General features: G+C 44.8%; 1 protein-coding gene across 42 annotated transcripts in view; it reads left to right on the top strand.

Annotated features, from left to right (window-relative positions):
- The window catches only part of MAP2 (microtubule associated protein 2), a 291,706-nt gene that overhangs the window by 72,267 nt on the left and 199,393 nt on the right, over positions 1-20,046 (top strand). For 38 of the 42 annotated variants that reach the window (XM_077919566.1, XM_077919557.1, XM_077919564.1 and 35 more), the window contains exon 2: positions 8,718-8,767. The exons of 3 other annotated variants lie outside the window; for them this stretch is intronic. The gene's annotated coding sequence lies outside the window, so the exon portion shown is untranslated. Of the gene's footprint in view, positions 1-8,717; positions 8,768-13,286; positions 13,330-20,046 lie in introns of all 42 variants that reach the window. One more of the 42 variants, XM_077919529.1, reaches the window with a different exon arrangement.

The raw sequence follows: 20,046 nt of genomic DNA, 5'->3' as shown, positions 1-20,046 counted from the left end.
TTTTTTGGTGCAGGCTGTAGCCATGGACATGCTATGTTATCTGATGGTGAATTTGGGGTGACCCAGTGCAAAGATCCTGTGGATCCATGCTTATAAAAGTCCCTATTAAGGAAAAAACAGACAGGATATACGAAGTATGATTTCTTTTTTATTTACGGTATTTCTTTTTTGGCCACCTCTGTCACTGCAACCTTTGCTCTGTGCTTGCACACTTTTGGGCAATAGGGCATGTAACACACTTTTTTTCATCTGCCAATATGTAGAAAATCAATTTTAATGTCCCTATATAAAATGCCTAGTGAAGCAGAAGGGTATTACATCAGCCACTGTATTAAGGCTAAACGTTTGAAGAACAGCTCTCTATGGGGGGGGGGGACTAAATTCCATTTTCAATCAATTGTTATTGTGGCAGCAATTATCAGTGTATAGCGCACAATGAGGAAATGAACTTTAATATATATATATAAAAAACATTCTCACGTTATACTTCTTCAAAGAAGAGTATTAGGCTTTTAATGAAGGGGAGAGGAGAGATGCTGTAATCCTCCTGGCTCAGGAGATTCTGATTTACCTGCCGCGTTAGAAAGTATAGATTAAGATATTTGATATACAGCATATAAATCCAGAGATTTCCATGTCTCACTCTGCAATCCAGCCTGCTGTTATTTACGAGCAGGGAAGCAGGGTTTCTCTTCCAAACAAGCATACTGTCTCCCTCCAGCAGTACATTGCTTGGAGAAGCTGTAATTTGGAGGGGGCCTGGGGGCAGGGCTCTCTGCTTTTGGAAAAGAAATGAGAAACCTACCATTGTAAAGCAAAAGTCCCCTCCACCCCACCCAAGCCAGCCCTCTCTCTCTCTCTCTCTCTCTCTCTCTCTCCCACTTGCGTGTTTTTCGGCTGCCTGCGAGTCCCTAGAGCACGGAGAGGAGGAGGTGGTGGGCTGGAGCCTGCACGCAGTGTGACTAGGAAAGAATTAGAAGGACTCGATCATTTCCTTAACCCTCTGCTTGCCAGGAGGGCAGGGGATTCCCTGCTCTTTGTTGAGTTTGAGCAAACGCAGCAACAGAAGCGGGTGGGCAGTAAGACCCTGAGGCAGAATGCAGGAAAGCAACAGCTTCCGCCTTCCCTCTTCCCTCCGCCCGCCCGCCCAATCTTATTTTTGCCTGATTTTTGCCTATTTTGCCCCTTCGCTCCGGAGTCAGCTCCAGGGACCACACATTCGCTCAATAACACGCACAGACATTTCACCTTACTTTTTAGGAGAAAAAATCTGCGTGTTATAGAGCGAAATTTACGGTAGTTCATTTTAAAAAACCCCAATTTTACCTTATAAACATCAATATTTATACCTCAATTCTCATTCTTAAAACTTTTTTTTTCTAAAGTCGACCCAAATTCCCTTCCACGACTTCCCCAATTTTCATACAAATAGCAAAACAAAATAAAAGCAAAAACAGATTATAATTATGCACCCTTTGGATCCCCAAACTCCACCCCCCCTTTCCCGGTTTCAATCCCCAACAAATGTCTATCAATCTTCTACTATCAGCCTGGAGATCTCACGTCCGAGGCTCTTAATTCTCTCTCAGTTCCTCTCTGCCGGTTTTTTTGATGGTCCTTGATATTAAACACCAGATCTCGGAGAAGCTCTAGCCAAATGGGATCCATGTTTCTTCCAGCCAGACCTCCATACTTAAAAGTGGAGCCCGAATCTTGTTTCTTGCTCCTTTCAAGTCCAAATGTCCCCAAAGCTCCAACTTCCACCTTGATCAGATTTGTAATCCTTGGATCTTCAGATCTCCACATAAGGAGATCTCTCCATTCTTCAATCTCCAATTCAAACCAGATTTCCGACATCAAGTTCTTATTTTCCTTTGCAGCCATCATGTCAGGCCTCTGGCTCTCCTTTGTCATCTGCAGCATTACAGCTCCTCCTTCGTTTTCCTCAGGAACAACATATATCTCTTTCTCCACACTCTCAAAGTTCTCAAGTTTCTCTTCTTGTCCAGCTGCATAAACTTCCTGAGTCAAGTCCTTATCAAATTCAATGGATTTATTTACTGTTAAGTCCAGAGTTGCAACATTTGTAGCCAAAACATCAATTTGGCCTTGTAACTTTCCCAAGAGAACAAAAACTCTGTCCAATTTAGCTTGTATTTTCCCTCCTTCAGCCATTCTTGTAATGTCCCAAAACCCCCTCTAGAGGGATTTTGGTTACTTAATATTCCTTCCAGTTCAAATCCAAAAGTCAAGTTAGTTTGTATCAGTTCTTCCTTGTTTTCAGCAAATTATAACCAAATTGTAACAAATATAACCAGCAGAGACAACAGAAACAAAGTTCTCTTTCCCAGCTTTGACAGCTAATTTGACAGCTGTCAAACTCTTCAATACCTCTTCAACAGGCTCTCTCGCGGATCACTCCCGGGTCCGGGGGGGTGGCACTTCAGCTCCCAAAATTAGCTCTTATCCTCCAGTTAAATTACTTCTATTGCCAAATCGTGAAATTAATGTCTTTTATCCAATAAACAAGAAAAAATTCTCTCGACCTTAGTTAGCTGATCCTTGCTTAAGATTAAGGAGACGGACTTCCTGCTTGCGCCTTCCCCGATCGTGCCTAATTCAAAAAGAAGATTTTTCTTTGTAAATCCAATTTCCGTACTACTCACGGGTTGTTGCTTTTAAGGTCCAATTGTTCACAGGAAAAAGTCAGCACTCTCCGACCATGGCATGCGGCTTCACTCCGCAGGAGAAGCAGTCGACTCTCAGCACCGCGCCGCTCACCCCGTCCCCCATTCCGAAGCCTTTAAAAAGGCTCCTTCGCGGGTCGGGGGGGCGCAAATGGTGCCCGCCGAGTCACCAAGTTCACAGGCTTCACCGCCTGTGATTTCTGAGGGTCTCCGCGTCGCCGCCGTGGCAAGACCCAACTCCTGCGGAGCCGATTCCCTCCGGAGCTCGGAGGGAATCCGCCATTAGCCGTTGGCGCTAACCCGGAAGTCTGATTGGTAGTCACTTATGAAGTCTGGGACATAGTGAGGTATTTCCTGGACTCCCCAATATCCTTTTAAACTCAAGAGCCTTGAGATTCAACCTGATACCTCAGTATGTGAAGTATGAGATGAGATAGCTCAGGTGGTAGAGCACGAGGCTCTTAACTTCAGGGTTGTGGGTTCAAGTCCCACGTTGGGCAAAATGTTTCCTGCATTGCAGGGGCTTGGACTAGATGACATTGTCCCTTCCAGCTCTGAAATTCTATGATTCTCTCACCAAGCAATGGCTCCCCCAAGGGTAAAAGAGTAATGAATATCAATCTATTCTCCTATTACTGATCAATCCTACACATATCTACTCAGTAGTAAGCCCTAGTGTCTTAATCCTAAGTACATTGAGTACAGGATAACTGCCATCCCCTTCACCATCTTGTGAGGTAAGCCACAGTTACATTTTGAAAATGGTAGACTGAGAGATGGTGACATGCCTATGGTACTACATTGCAACAGTAATCAGGCCAAATTCTATGATTATCCAATACATTAGTTTTACATTAGTTTCTTAATCTATTTTTTTAAAAAAAGTTATTTGTTTGTTTGTTTAATACGACCCTTCAGCCAAAAATCACGGGGAGGTTCACAACATAAAAATACAAAAGAACACAATGCATAATAAAGCAAACAAAAAAAGTGTTCTGGGAAGTAGAAGGGGGGAGAACAGTGAGCGAGCCATCTTGGGCAGGATGGCTGAAGGCTGGCTGGGAGAGATGCCTTGGCCTCCATGTCTGCACAGCTGTGGGTAACCAGCCTCTCTTGAAATGACCATGCTGTGAGATCTGGACTTCCTCCATGCAGACTGAAGGTGTATATATGTGAATAAATAACATTTCTTAAAGCTATAAGTCTCCACTGTGTCTTCAAATTATCCAAAGGAGCACTAATCCTGGAAGGGGGCCCACACCAGGGGTGTAGCATGGGGGGGTGGGGCTGTTGGGGTAATGGCCCCAGACACATTTTTTTGGGGGGGATGCATTTGGCTCTTCACACCACCCTCCCATCCTTGCACCTCTTTGCAAGGTTGGGATCTGATCTGAATGATTTGCCTGGTGAAGGAATTCCAATCTTTCATCAAATATATGAGGGCTTCTATATTTTTGTCAACATCTCCTGTTTCTGTTTTAGACTTACATACACATTTTTAATGCTGCCTTTCTGTTCCCACCCCTGCTTTTTCTGACCATTTTTTTAGTCAGTTACATGGATATCTTCTGACACAATTTTACATGTTGAGTGGATTGACACAAATTCTTTATTATAGATTTTAGATTGTCAGTCCCTTCTCCCATTTTCTTCATTTTATAAAGACTTCCATTTTTCTTCTTGCCTTCCATAGTTTCATTGTCTCTGCTTTTTAACCACAATGATAACCGTTTGGACTTGCTTGTGCCTTTTATAATCTGTGGTATGCATTTTATTTGATCCCCTATTACAGCTTCATAAAATATTCCCCCAGCTTCCTGAAGAGATTTGACCCTTTAGCTGCCTCTTCACTAATCCTCTGATGTCTGAGAAGTTTCTCCTTTTGAAATTAAGTATGGCTGTGTTGGATTTTTCAGGGCAATTTTCCACAATATATAATTTGAGGACACTAGTATCTTTCCCTCCCTGTAGTCAACAACAAGGAAGCCCTTCTGTGTACATGGATCAGCTCTGCTGGACTGCTGTTGCTGTGTTTAAGATGCCAAAGTGATTCTTTCCAAGAACTATTCCTGTGGCTTTCTTCAAGTATATAGTGGTACCTCTGGTTACATACTTAATTCGTTCCGGAGGTCCGTTCTTAACCTGAAACTGTTCTTAACCTGAAGCACCACTTTAGCTAATGGGGCCTCCCGCTGCTGCCGCACCGCCAGAGCACGATTTCTGTTTTCATCCTGAAGCACAGTTCTTAACTCGAGGTACTATTTCTGGGTTAGCGGAGTCTGTAACCTGAAGCATATGTAACCTGAAGCGTATGTAACCCGAGGTACCACTGTAATGTGTATTGCATCAGCCTCTTTGGATTCAATCATGGAAACATTGTGACCAGATAATAAATAAATCAATAGCTCAGTTAAGAAACTTAAACACTACTGATAAATACCTGATAAATACCTTACAGGGAGATTCAGGAAGGATGCAGAGATATCGTTTGGATGGGGAACACTGAAAACTGGGTCATACAAATGCTTGGTAGTTGCTCTGGTGGTTTGCTTTTTTGCTTTGCTTTTTAAAAGCCATATACTTAAGTAAGTTGGCCAAGATAATTGTGCCCTAACTGGGACTTGAACTGCAGCCATCAAAATGACATCTTTTGGAGTCCTTTGGTACTTCAGTTTACTTCTGGCAGTTTTGCTCTTTGTGCAGCCAAAGTATCTTGGCTGTGTCTGTCGGTCTAACTGCAATTTGGTGCCCTTGAGATGTCGTTGGACCACAGTCCCCTTCATCCTTGACCATTGTTGAAGCTGGCCTATACCAAGTCAGACCATTGGCTGAAACTAGCACAGTATTGCCTACACTGATTGGCAGTTGGTCTCTTAGGGTTTTAGACAGAGATAGAATCTGCAATGATTTAAGGGAGCAAGGAGATTCATATGCGAGTAGAAGCTCCCATAGCAAAAGTAAGAAGGTTATTAACAAGTACAGAAGGTAGCAGAAGGCGACTGTAGCTTGATTAAGCTGACGCATAAAACAGTGAGATTGTCTGTTGCAGTTTCCATTGAGACTGGAGAATGACAAGCCTAGTCTGGACTCTTACATAGGGTAAATTCATAGACCTACCTGTATTCTGCAGTGAATTAAATGTATCAGATGGTCTGGTCCTTAGGAATTAATTTGGAGAAAGAGAACAGGATTTTGGAGAGTTGTGTAACTCCTCATTAAGTACTTCTGCTCGTGTTAGCTCTTGCAGCCTAATAAAACATTGATTAATACCATATCTGTATGAAGAGGCTTGTAGTTATAGCCTTGCTCATCCTCAGTTTTAACAGAAGAACCTGGGCATCTTTAGAAGTTGCTCATTAAGAAAGGAGAAAAAGCAGATTTCATCTGTAAATGGAGTTGACTTAGAACACATCTTCAATTGCTCCTTCTGGAAGTTTTGCACAAACCTTTGTTATTAAAAAAATGTATGTAAGCATAAACTAAAGTTACCTCTGATTCTAAGCAGCAGAACTACATATGAGTTTCATAAGAATAAGATCATTTTCTACTTTAAAATGTTACTTGAGATTATAGGCTGCCAGGTTTTCTTAGAATGCATATTCTACTTTATGCTGAATGAGACCAAAACTTCAAGTTCTATAGGAGTGCATTTCCATGAAGGTTTGATCTTCAGCACCTTTCGATTTATCAAGTGCTGAGCAACCTTGAACAGGGTATGTTGGGAGTACTTCTCCAAACGTCTCATTTCAACTTTTTTGGAGCCTAGTATTGGGAGTGGGGTGGCCCTATTCTCTGAACTTCCTGGTTTTTGGGATTGCCTCTCCCGTCCTTCCCCTAATTCCCTCTCCACAGTTTACATTTATATAGCAGCTGAAGCTATATATATCAGTACAGACACCAGGTATCAAGTACTGAAAAAGTGGTATATATAAAAAGTGGTATATATACCGTATTTTTCACTCTATAGGGCGCACTTTCCCCCCTCCAAAAATGAAGGGGAAATGTGTGTGCGTCCTATGGAGCGAATGAAGGCTTTCCCTGAAGCCTGGAGAGCGAGACCCTCTCGCTCTCCAGGCTTCAGGAAGCTATTGGCAAGCCTGCGGAGCCTGGCGGGAACTCCCGCCGGGCTCCGAAGGCTTGAGGATAGGTGCTTGCAGCCCAAAGCCCGGGGAGCGTGGCACTGCGCGCCCCGGGCTTAGGGCAGCTATTCGCAAGCCTGCGGAGCTTCTCTAGCCCCGAGGCTAAAAACGAAGCCAAGACAGCGAGCGGGATCCATCCCGCTCGCTGTCATGGCTTCTTTGCTCTTTGGGGCTCGGGGGGGGGGGGAATAAAATTGTTTTTCTTTATTCCCCCCCCCAAAAAAAAACTTGGTGCACCCTATGGTCCGGTGCGCCCTATAGAGCGAAAAATACGGTACCCAATTAGAGGAGACTTCCTAGACTCTTGAACCATAGTTTCCTGTGGGAAACAGCGTTTGGAGAGCTGGCCACAACTCCTGATATGTCATCCTGGTTTCTAGATAGCACTTAAGCTGCAGTTTCCCAGTTTGGATGTCACAAGAAACAATGTGATTGGGTTCCCAAACCCCACCCCTAGCCTCATGCACATGTGCCCCTATTTTCCTCTGTGAAATGTTGCAGGGCAAGGTACTGTATAGTTGGACCACAGAACAGGTCAACTTTGAAAATGAGTTTCGAAATGTGGAAATACCATCTTAAGAAATACCATGAGGAAAGTATCCCTTGTGTTGTGATCCTAATTTGGGTTGTAGGTACTGCAGCTGATTCTCGCTCTCTCTTTCTCTCCTCTCTCTCTCTCTCTCTCTCTCTCTCTCTCAAAAAATACACAGAGAATCCCAACTACAGGTTTTAAGCACACAATTAAAGTCATGTCCAGCTTAGCCCTTTTAGAGTGCCTGCAGAGCAAGCTATACCTGTGAACCTAACACAAATTACTTTTTAACAAAGCATCCCCCCAAGGCAAACATGGTTACAAAACAAAGAATGGGAGACTGATGCTGGCAAGTAGAGACAGTAAGTGTGTTTATACAGAAAATGACTCCTGCTCATTTTACTGTTTGGCCAAAATGTTCTGCAGGATTCACAAAAAGATGCAAGGGAAGAGGAACAACAACAAAAACCAAAATGCAAGAATTTAACAGGGTGTGTCTTTCAAAAAACCACCTGTAATTCAATTAGCCCAAATACATTTGTTTAAAAAAAAAGCCAGCATATTTGAAGAGTCTAATAGTTTTTTGAGTCAGAAGTATTGGCATGGACTATGTTTTATTACAGCAAGGTTCATCTTAGTTTTGCCTTGGGTGTCAGTTTCTTTAGACTGACTGAGTCAACGTAATTCTTGAAATTTCCGAGGCATCTGTGGTTGTTAGGTTGCTGAAAGTTAAAAGGACTTTTCACATTTCTACAGAATTTTTTCCCCCCTGCTTGCAAGGTTTCCTTCTGAACTAAAAGTCATATTATGTGGGCTCTACAACAATGCATAGGATTTTGTACAGTAAGCCTGCAACTTACATTTTTCAGTAAGTAAGCCTGCAACTTTTTTTCCTGGACGCCAAGCCCCGCTGAATGTGCACAAGTTAAATGCACATAGGTTGTGGGCTTATTGTAAAGCAGTTTTTCATGGTTGAGAGAACAGAAATGCTCTAGGGAGGAGCAGGACTGTAGTCCTTGCCATATCCAATATACCACAGGTACTGTATTACTTTGGCATGGTTATTCTGCTTATCTGTTAGCATTGAGTAAAAAGGCCTTCTGGACTGTACCTTTTAAAGATGTAGAGGGGCATTGTTTCTTGTCTGGTATTACAATTTACCTCTGTTTTATGAAATTATATTCGTTTGGTCAGTGTCATATAGAGCGCAGTATAACACTGGGTCCCCCCCCCCCCCAGTATTGTTTTTGCTACGTTTTGCCTTTATCACTTAAATGCTGGCACAGCATGTCTGAAAACTGGACCATATGAGTATTTTCAGTTTCTAACTTTAATTAAGGTTCCCTTTCTTTCTTTTAGACTGTAGAAAACCTGCCGAGGTATTCACTGGCTGGCAAATCTACCCAAAGGTAGGTATCTTTTTTGTGATGGTCTAAGCCCCATGAAAAGGAAATGCAAGAAAGCAAAGTGGCTGTCCAACGAGGCCTTACAAATAGCGGAGGAGAGAAGGCAAGCAAAATGCGAGGGAGAAAGTGAAAGAAACAGGAAATTGAATGCAGATTTCCAAAGAATAGCAAGGAGAGACAAGAAGGCCTTCTTAAACGAGCAATGCAAACAAATAGAGGAAAACAACAGAATGGGAAGAACCAGAGATCTGTTCAAGAAAATTGGAGATATGAAAGGAACATTTCGTACAAAGATTACTGTCAGGGCCGCCTCAGGTCCCAGCTCACAAGAGACCAACGCCAAGTCCACTTTATTTACAAAAGTCTTTATTGAAGTACATTGTTTGTTCCACAGCCGAGGCGCGCAGCCCCACGTCTGTTACGCTTAGACCGCTGAAGTCCCCTCTGAATCAGTCCCGCCTCCACACCAGTTTAAGAGGCTTCTGCTGGTCCACCTCTTCCTGTCCTTCCTTTTCCGCAGGGTCTTTCTGCCCCCCTGGGTTCCTTCCCTCCTGCTTTCCCCTGACGCTGAGTCCCCAGACGCCTGTTCCCCCCTCCTCCGTGCTTTGGGACCAGGCTCCTCCTCCGGGCTCTCCGCATTTCCGCGCGCCTCCACATTTGAACTTGGCGCGCGTTCGCTACTTCGGGGTTCAAATGTGGAGGCGCGCGGAAATGCGGAGAGCCCGGAGGAGGAGCCTGGTCCCAAAGCACGGAGGAGGGGGGAACAGGCGTCTGGGGACTCAGCGTCAGGGGAAAGCAGGAGGGAAGGAACCCAGGGGGGTAGAAAGACCCTGCGGAAAAGGAAGGACAGGAAGAGGTGGACCAGCAGAAGCCTCTTAAACTGGTGTGGAGGCGGGACTGATTCAGAGGGGACTTCAGCGGTCTAAGCGTAACAGACGTGGGGCTGCGCGCCTCGGCTGTGGAACAAACAATGTACTTCAATAAAGACTTTTGTAAATAAAGTGGACTTGGCGTTGGTCTCTTGTGAGCTGGGACCTGAGGCGGCCCTGACAATTACCATAATAAAGGATAAAAGTGGTAAGGACCTAACAGAAGCAGAAGACATCAAGAAGAGGTGGCAAGAATACACAGAGGAATTATACCAGAAAGATATGGATGTCTCGTACACCCCAGGTAGTGTGGTTGCTGACCTTGAGCCAGACATCCTGGAAAGTGAAGTCAAATGGGCCTTAGAAAGCATTGCAAATAACAAGGCCAGTGGAAGTGATGGTATTCCAGCTGAACTATTTAAAATTTTAAAAGATGATGCTGTTAAGGTGCTACACTCAATATGCCAGCAAATTTGGAAAACTCAGCAGTGGCCAGAAGATTGGAGAAGATCAGTCTACATCCCAATCCCAAAGAACGGCAGTGCCAAAGAATGCTCCGACTACCGCACAATTGCACTCATTTCACACGCTAGCAAGGTTATGCTTAAAATTCTACAAGGAAGGCTCAAGCAGTATGTGGACCGAGAACTCCCAGAAGTGCAAGCTGGATTTAGAAGAGGCAGAGGAACCAGAGACCAAATTGCAAACATGCGCTGGATTATGGAGAAAGCTAGAGAGTTCCAGAAAGACATCTACTTCTGCTTCATTGACTATGCAAAAGCCTTTGACTGTGTCAACCACAGCAAACTATGGCAAGTTCTTAAAGAAATGGGAGTGCCTGATCACCTCATCTGTCTCCTGAGAAATCTCTATGTGGGACAAGAAGCTACAGTTAGAACTGGATATGGAACAACTGATTGGTTCAAAATTGGGAAAGGAGTACGACAAGGCTGTATTTTGTCTCCCTGCTTATTTAATTTATATGCAGAATACATCATGCGAAAGGCTGGGCTGGATGAATCCCAAACTGGAATTAAGATTGCCGGAAGAAATATCAACAACCTCAGATATGCAGATGACACAACCTTGATGGCAGAAAGTGAGGAGGAATTAAAGAACCTTTTAATGAGGGTGAAAGAGGAGAGCGCAAAATATGGTCTGAAGCTCAACATCAAAAAAACGAAGATCATGGCCACTGGTCCCATCACCTCCTGGTAAATAGAAGGGGAAGAAATGGAGGCAGTGAGAGATTTTACTTTCTTGGGCTCCATGATCACTGCAGATGGTGACAGCAGCCACGAAATTAAAAGACGCCTGCTTCTTGGGAGAAGGGCAATGACAGGCCTAGACAGCATCTTGAGAAGTAGAGACGTCACCTTGCCAACAAAGGTCCATATAGTTAAAGCTATGGTTTTCCCAGTAGTGATGTATGGAAGTGAGAGCTGGACCATAAAGAAGGCTGATCGCTGAAGAATTGATGCCTTTGAATTCTGGTGCTGGAGAAGACTCTTGAGAGTCCCATGGACTGCAAGAAGATCAAACGCATCCATTCTTAAGGAAATCAGCCCTGAGTGCTCACTGGAAGGACAGATCGTGAAGCTGAGGCTCCAGTACTTTGGCCACCTCATGAGAAGAGAAGACTCCCTGGAGAAGACACTGATGCTGGGAAAGATGGAGGGCACAAGGAGAAGGGGGCGACAGAGGACGAGATGGTTGGATAGTGTTTTCGAGGTTACCAGCATGAGTTTGACCAAACTGCGGGAGGTAGTGGAGGACAGAGGTGCCTGGCGTGCTCTGGTCCATGGGTTCACAAAGAGTCGGACACGACTAAACGACTAAACAACAACAACAAGCCCCATCACCGTGCAGTGTAAAAATATTCTATGGAGGTCTGATTGATCTGGAACATGTTCCTTATTACAAAGCTCTGATCTCTATGCTACCAAAGAGAGAGAAAGAACTTAATAGATTCCTTCTAAGAATGTCTCATGTGAGGATGCAGGTGGATTGCACATTGAACCCTTCAATCCTGTGCATGCTTACTCATAAGTCAGTCCCCCTGTGTTTAGTGGGACATACTATCAGACAAGTGTACCTAGGATTGCATCCTAAATATTATGCCACATCAAAAAGTCCCTGCCCATAAGTAAGGCACAAGAATGTCTAGCCTAGGCTTCTGCCTGAGGTGCTATTTAGTGTATGTTTGTAAGCATAAGTGCCAACATAAAATCCCCTCATTTGATTTTGCAGTTTCATAAGGACCATGCCACGAGCTTCTGAATTCAACAAACAAAAAGAACACACACACACACTCTCTGTATAAAATGCTGAACTTATTGTTGACTCAGACTAAGTGTGAGTGAGTTTTGGAATGGGGCACAAACTCCAAAGAAAACAAAACTCCCACAGTGAGTTTGCTGATTTGGAGTACAGTGGTGCCCCGCAAGACGAACGCCTCGCAAGACGGAAAACCCGCTAGACGAAAGGGTTTTCCGTTTTGGAGGCGCTTCGCAAAACGAATTTCCCTATGGGCTTGCTTCGCAAGACGACAGCCCATAGGGAAATCTCCGGGACAGCGGGGAAGCGCAGCGCGTCTTCCCCACTGTCCTCGGACCTCCCCAGGCGGCGGCGGCGGTGGGGCGGGAACACCTCCTCCCGCCGCCGCCGGGCTTCGGAAGGCTCCTCCGAAGCCGGGCGGCGGGGAGGGAACACCTCCCCCCGCCGCCCCGCTTCGGAACGATGCTCCGAAGCCGGGCGGCGGGGAGGGAACACCTCCCCCCGCCGCCCCGCTTCGGAACGATGCTCCGAGGCTGGGCGGCGGGGAGGGAACACCTTCTGAAGGCCGGCGGGGGGCAAAAGTCTTTGTCCCCCCCTGCCTGCCTTCCCGGGAGAGCGGAGAAACGCAACGCGTTTCTCCGCTGTCCCGGACGGCTTTTGAAGGCAGGCGGGGGGGAGCAAAGACTTTTGCCCCCCGCCCGCCTTCAGAAGAGGTCCTGGACCTCTTCTGAAGGCTGGCGGGGGGCAAAAGTCTTTGTCCCCTCCCCCCCTGCCTGCCTTCCCAGGGGCTTTTAAATCGCCCCGGACAGCGGAGAAGTCCTCCGCTGTCCCGGGGCGATTTTAAAATGCCGCCCGCCAGCATTTTAAGATCGCCCCGGACAGCGGAGAAGTCCTCCGCTGTCCCGGGGTTTTTTAAAATGCTGGGGGTGGGTAGAAAAGCCCTTGTCCCCCCCCCCAGCCTTCAGAAGAGGTCGGGGGACAGACTGTCCCCGGACCTGGTCTGAAGGCGGTTTCCATAGGAACGCATTAATTGATTTTCAATGCATTCCTATGGGAAACCGAGCATCGCAAGACGAAAAACTCGCAAGACGAAGAGACTTGCGGAACGAATTAATTTCGTCTTGCGAGGCACCACTGTAATTGGAGTAATGAAAATACCTTGGGGTATATGTTAAAGTTATACTGGTATCTGTTGGGATTGGGAGGATCATAGGTTTCCCATTTCCTGGGACCTTGTTTTCCTTTTGATTATTATGTAAGCTTTGGAAGCGATTCTGTGGAACATGTGGGTTGCAGATGAGCAGATACTCAGCTTGCGTTTCTTTGGCAACTTGATATCTGGGTATTGTTCAGTGGAATATTTTCCTCCTATCTAGGGGCTTTGTTCCTTTACACGAGGAGGCAGGCACTTGTGCAGTGGTAAGTGGATGATTCTAAGTTCTTCTGCCATGGTTGTACAGCGATTGCAGGAGCACTGTGGTTTATGCAGTGTGCGTGGCTGAAGCTGGAAAATCCCCAGCTTGTTAACAGGCACCTTCTGTAAGTGGCAGAGGGTTGTGTGCTGCAGAGGTCAGCTGGGCATAGAGGCTGGAAACTAAAGTGCAGAACGCTAAGATGAAATTTTACAAAATAAATGGGGGGGGGATCACTTTTGACAGAAAGGCAAAACCCATATATCTGTTGTTACTTTTTGATAAAGGCCCACCCCCTTAAGGTAGACTAGGGGTAAACACTCTATAAGCATAATGTCAACTAGAGTGACAGGATGTCAAAATAATAACAAAAATTAAGATATACAACCACTTGATTATATTTTTGCTCTAAATATTTGTTTCTCACTTCCCTCTGGAAGAAAAGCAAAGTGTGTGTGTGATTTTTGACCTGTCATTGAATTTTTAACCAAGTGCATAGACTTCTCAAGGCAACTCGAGGCCCATTAATGGTGTGTCCTCTCTTTTTTCGTTCACATTTTATGAAGCCAGGATCCATTCAAGTTCCCTTCTTTCCATCTCTAGAAGTTGTCATGATGAGCAGTTTAAGCCCTCTTCAGACATTGACCCATGTCAGGCCAGTTTCTGAGGGGATTGTGGTGCTATTTTTGTAGCATGAATAATGGGGGGCCGTGTTTAGCCCTCAGACACTGAACTTTGGGAAACCATGTTTCAGGTAATCTGCAGATACTGCAACAGCAAGAAGAATTCATGCAGGGCAGGATTCAGCCACGCTCCTGCATGTGTGGAATACTGTCTGCTCATGCAACAGGACTCCCCCCTCCCCATGCGCCTCCCATTCTTCCTCAATCTGCTCTGGAGGGCTGCAAGAGTGGACCTCATTCTGTGTATGCATATCCCACTCGGCTCTGCACTGAATTCCACTCATGTTTCATACATTTCTCAGATGCATGGATGGACTAGAGTATCAAAACATTCTTACTGAAGAATCTTGTAATATATGAAATCTCACAAATCATTATTACCTTGGCTCAGAAGCACCTCTTCTGCTTTGCTGATTATATTATAAATAAAGAAGCAGGTGTGATGTAAGTGTTCTTCTTATTTTTAATGTCCCTATATAACCTTTAAGCTTCAGAATTTGCCAGTCCTTAGAGGCAACTTCAGATTATACACAGAGAGACACAGAATCCAGTAGTCAGGGAAAATACTGTAGTTGCTAATCCCACCGCAGATGCTAATCCCACCACAGAGATACTTGCCATGCTGCCAGTTCCATCTGTTCAGGAGGTATATCAAGGGCTGCCTATGGCATGGCCTTTGGGGTTGTGGCACCAAGTGTCTAGAATTATTCTCCTCTCCCGTAGAATACGACCCATTTCTCCACTGAAGGCAAGTGATAGCTGTTTTATTTTGTCAAGCTGTTGCCGTTAAGAGTAGAAGAATGAACCTGAAATAGCTGTTGGTCTAAGATGACTTTTGAGTGTCTTCAAATTGTACTTTTAATGTATTTTAAGACTAGTGCAGCCCAAGAGGTTATCATCTTGAGAGTGCATTGCAATGTATTTTGCATCCTTCATCGCCTTGGGAGTAGGGCAGGGTTGACTTTCAGATACAGAATGATTAAATATACATCCTGATTTTTATTTAGCTTTCATTGTTTGATGGAAACATTGTTGTGCACTGTGGTTTTACAGCATTCATGGATTCCTTGAAAGCAAGCTGATGTTTCAACTTGAAATGTATCACTGTGTTCACAAAATGCACAACTTTATTTATTTGGAGTATATCCTCCACACCCCACACCCCGCCAAAAAGAAAATTTAAAAATCCTATGGATGGCCATGCTATCATTCTAATATTTCAGTGAAGCTGGATGGTACCATATAATTTGCATTGTCATTTCCCCTTTGAAAGTGGATGCAGAGGTTGAACTGGTATTTAACCTTGGCATGTAGGATTGAGTACCAGTATGTGATATCTCAATATTCACTGAAGTTACTCTTTTGCAAATCAACAAAGCAACATACAGAATGCTAAATTAATGAGTTAATGCAATGACTACTCAACTGGGTTATAATTAACTGAAAATTAAATTGTCAGGTAATTTGAAGTTTTGTGGGGGTTTTTTGGAAAAATTATGTTTTGCCTCTCAGGGACCTCAGAGCAGCTGCCAAGTCTTATAACAGCCAAGGAAGCTGCATTGCACTCTGGTAGTGACTTCCCTCAGGATGCCATAAGCTCCAGAGCTGAGCAGTGATTTGGCCATTAGTCTCTGACTCCTAAATGCAATTCTTTAGCAACTTCGCTTTCCCTCAGGTCACATGGGGAGTCTGTGGTGAAACTCCAAAGCTAATTTTAATCCTTTGTGGCTTAGGGCTGAACAAGGTGTCTTGTGGAAATGTGGTGTAATTCACCTCCCTGAACAATTTTTTTGTGAAAAAAATATTATTAGGAAATACCTTTGTGAGGTGAGAGGAGAAAGTGTTCCTTGGCCATTCCTTATATGTGTTAAAGTGGTCCCCAGTTTTCACTCTCATAAGAAGCATGGAAATCTGCAAGGGAGCAGGTGGAGGGTGCAATGGGGTGGAGGACCAGGGATCCAGGATGAGATAAGCCTTCCCCCCCACCTACATGTTGTTTGCTCCCATAGCTGCTTTCTAGAAGGTAGAGGTTGTTGGTGAGTTACAAGGAGTCATCTTCTTGCAATATTTTCTTCGGTTTTGAGTTGCAAAATATTTCACAGTGATTGCTTAATTTTAACAGCCTGTAAAATGTACAGTGGTACCTCGGGTTACATACGCTTCAGGTTACATACGCTTCAGGTTACAGACTCCGCTAACCCAGAAATAGTACCTCGGGTTAAGAACTTTGCTTCAGGATGAGAACAGAAATCGCGCGGCGGTGGCACAGCAGCAGCGGGAGGCCCCATTAGCTAAAGTGGTGCTTCAGGTTAAGAACAGTTTCAAGTTAAGAACGGACCTCCGGAAGAATTAAGTATGTAACCAGAGGTAACACTGTACTTTGGAAAAATAAAACTAGTTCGAAATTCAGCACTTTTAATATTGCAGTAAATGTTCTGCTCCCATTTGGCCCATGTTATTTTGTTAGCTTGTTGCCATATCTGTTCCTGCATTTCTCACCGGAATATGCAAAATGTTCTGGTTGGAATATGGAAAATGTTGTCTTTCCCCCATGCCCCTCTTTTGTAACCTTTCATAGTGAAGACCACTTGAAGGAGATTTTTCAGAGTCACTCCACTCAATGTTTTATTACCAAGCTGAATTCCTAGGATACTTTTTCTTTCCTGTGCCATTTCATTTCTCAGATGAAAAATGGGACAACGCGTGTACGTTTAAGGATGTTAACAGTGTTTTTTGCCTACATTCTGCCACTGGCCTAAGAAAGCTTTCCACGCTCCTCCATCTATCTTGAGCACCCACATTCTCCTGCTGCAGGGCCTGAGCTTCTGCCTTTTCACCCAGCCCAGACTTTGCTGGGGTTGCTCTGGAAATGAACCCTGTAGAAGTACTCTTAACGGGGAAGCTTGCATGAACATGGAAAGTCCTCACTATCGAAAGGTCCTGATGATTCTTCGGGAAATCTGAAGTAAACCATGACAGGTCTGGCTTGGATGCCTTTTGAGTTCCTCTTTTCCTTGCATGTAAAGGATACTCCATGAAACATTTTTAGAAAGTTTTCCCCCCATTATCCTGCTTTGACTTCCAAATATAGTATCATTTGATGAAATGGCTTCTAAAGTTTGAAATAAAGCCATGAAAAGTGGTTTTTTTAGGGCTTCAAATTTTATTCAGCTTCAAGCAAAGAATGAGTCACCTCACACTTTACATTGATTAGTTATTAGTGGGGAATCAACTTTAATCCCAGAGGCTAAGAGTGAAGGGTTGGTGTTTTTATTTTATAAAGCTGTTCTTGACTGGTTGAGAGCCTTCATTTTCTTTATCATGGGACCTAGTTGAGGATTGCTCATGCAACAAGCACTCAGTGAAGGCTGTTTCCCCTTCAGCTAGATTTCCCCCTGGGCATTCTTGTACAGAAAATGATCTGAATACATAAGAAAATTTCAACTCAAAATACAGACGCTGGCAAGAGGCTCTAGATGCAAGCATAAAGAAGGATGAAGAATAATAAATGACTTTTCTGCCCTATCAAGACGAAAAGGTCCCAAAACATTTTCTATCAGTTTCTTGTGCTGTCATTTATATATTATTCTTACTTAAGAGAAGAAAGAGAGAGTTTTATTTATAAAGTTAGAATAAATAAAATCACAGCAACTAAATATAGATTTTTAAAGTAGCACCAAGGATTTAGTAAGCTTAGAAGAATGGTGTGGTGTTAATTAGCTGTGAAACTAATGGAGGGTTAGTAGCAGTGAATATTGTGGCTGTTAGTCTTGCACTTTGACTGAAGTTGGACAGGGGGTGCTCTTCCTTAGGAAAAAACTTTTCCTTCCTAATTTTGGCTAATGCTCTTTGGGTTGATGGGCCTTGATCAGATGGGAGGGAACTTAGGGGTATGCTGTACCTGCCACAGCAGCACCAAGTAGGTCCTCCCAGGAGACGCCTAGCTGTGTGTATTGTGAGCCTTCAACCAAACGTCAGGGTAACTTTGGAAGTTCCTCCTAAAGTGAAGAATCCAAGGAATGTCAAGGGTTACCAGCAAACAAAAAGTCCTGAAAAGAATGGTGATACTTACCACAGATGTTTTTTGCATGTCCTTTCCATTGTGTAAGCGAAGGGCAAAGTCAGGTGCCCTACCATTGTGGGGCTTGGATTTTAGCACTCCCCCGTCAGATTGATATTAAATATCACTATGCCCAGAACTTGACATGCTTCCTGAGTGCTGTGTCTCGTAGAACTGGACTGGTCAGCAGAGAGTTTCCTTCAAATGAGTAAACAAAACAAACATTTTATCTACCTTTGGAGAGCACCGTTGATGAATGCTTTACAGCCCAATTTTGGTAATAGTATTTAATATGCATTAGGTACTACTGATAACAAAACGAAAACCCCTCCCAAAGGGGATGATAAAATAATCACATTTTTTCCAATCCAGATACTCTGTTAATTTATATCTAGATACCCTCACTTAAGTTTCCAAACTACAGGTAACAGATTACTTTCCCCTGAGGAGATGGCTTATTATATACTACACATAGTATGTAATTAAAGGATGAGTTCTACCCCCTGTGCAAGATTAAAGACTGTATACTGATAAGCAAAGCATTTGATTTTATGCGTATTTGTGATCATTCCTGAAATATACTCAGAGTCGCAAAGTGATTTCATGCTCTTTATTCAGCTCATAGTGGTGAGGAGGAATGAATGAATGTCTGAGGGGTCTGCTTTATATACATTATTTACACAATGGGCTGCACATGATTGGCTAATTCTGGAATTCTACTGTAAGCCAATCAGGTTGTGGATTCACTTCTATCTGGAGCATGATTGGGTGGTTCCTGCCAACCAATCATACTGCTGCATTGTTCTAAGACCAATCAGATTGCTGCATTCTGAATCCTATTGTTCTAGGACCAATCAAACTGCTGCCTTTTGGATCCTATTGTTCTAGGACCAATCAGACTGCTGCAGTTTGGATCCTATTCAATTCAGTACATAACACCCCTCCCCTCTAAGTTCCAGTCCTGCCCGGGAGGTCGCATTCATAGTCCTCAAGGTATGCCGGCGGCCTACGTGTGCGTTGCGGCCTGGGGTGTTCCCTGGTCTGGGGTTCAGGTTCTGGCTCGCGTTCCAAGGATGCTGGCTGTGATGGGGCTGTTTGGTCTGGTGCAACCTGCTCGCTCAGTCGTAGTTCTGGTTCCGGTGTCCTTTCGGCCTCACGGGTCCTCTCTGTATTTACTGATTCTGCCTCTCCTGCTTGCCCTTGCTGCTCTATGGGCCTCACTGCCCCACTGTTCCCTTGGGACTCCTTTGACCTGTCCTCCTCCTCCTGGTTTTCTCCCGGGAATCGTCGCCGTATCTGTTCGCAGTGGCGGCGCCAGCATTGCCCCCCATCTGTTAGCACCTCGTACGACACGGGGCCAGTGACCCTGGTGACTGTGGTGGGTACCCATGCAGGGCCTGCCCCAAAATTCTTTGCGTACACTGGGTCCTGGGCCTCGAAGGTCCGGGGGTTCCTGCCTTCCCCCACCCCTACCTCATCCTGAGCTCTATCAGGGTGAAGGCGGTCTAATCTGATTGCAAGGCGCCGACCCATTAGTAGTTCAGCGGGGCTCCGGCCAGTCGTTGAGCTGGGGGTGCTGTGCTGTGCTAGAAGGAATGTGGCAAGGCGGTACTCCCAATCCCCTTGCGTCATGCGGCGAAGGGTGTCCTTGGTGGTCTGCACCATGCATTCTGCTTGGCCATTGGTGGCCGGGTGGAATGGCGCTGAACGGATGTGGCGGATGGCGTTCTGCGCTGTGAAGGTTTGGAATTCTCCTGACGTAAATGCAGTCCCGTTGTCTGAGACGAGAGTGTCAGGGAGCCCGTGGGTTGCAAACAGCCTGCGTAGTACCCGGATGGCTGCGGACGTAGAAGTGGACGGTACCAGTGCGACTTCCAGCCATTTGGTGTAGGAGTCCACCACTATGAAGAATGTTTTCCCCTGAAAGGGGCCAGCGAAGTCCACATGCAGGCGTGACCATGGTGCTCGGGCGGACTCCCAG

This window comes from Podarcis muralis, chromosome 1, assembly GCF_964188315.1.
Source record: "Podarcis muralis chromosome 1, rPodMur119.hap1.1, whole genome shotgun sequence".
Classification (NCBI taxonomy): Eukaryota; Metazoa; Chordata; class Lepidosauria; order Squamata; family Lacertidae; genus Podarcis; species Podarcis muralis.
The sequence above is the reverse complement of the archived record's forward strand: the minus strand, read 5'-3'. Positions and strand labels throughout refer to the sequence as shown.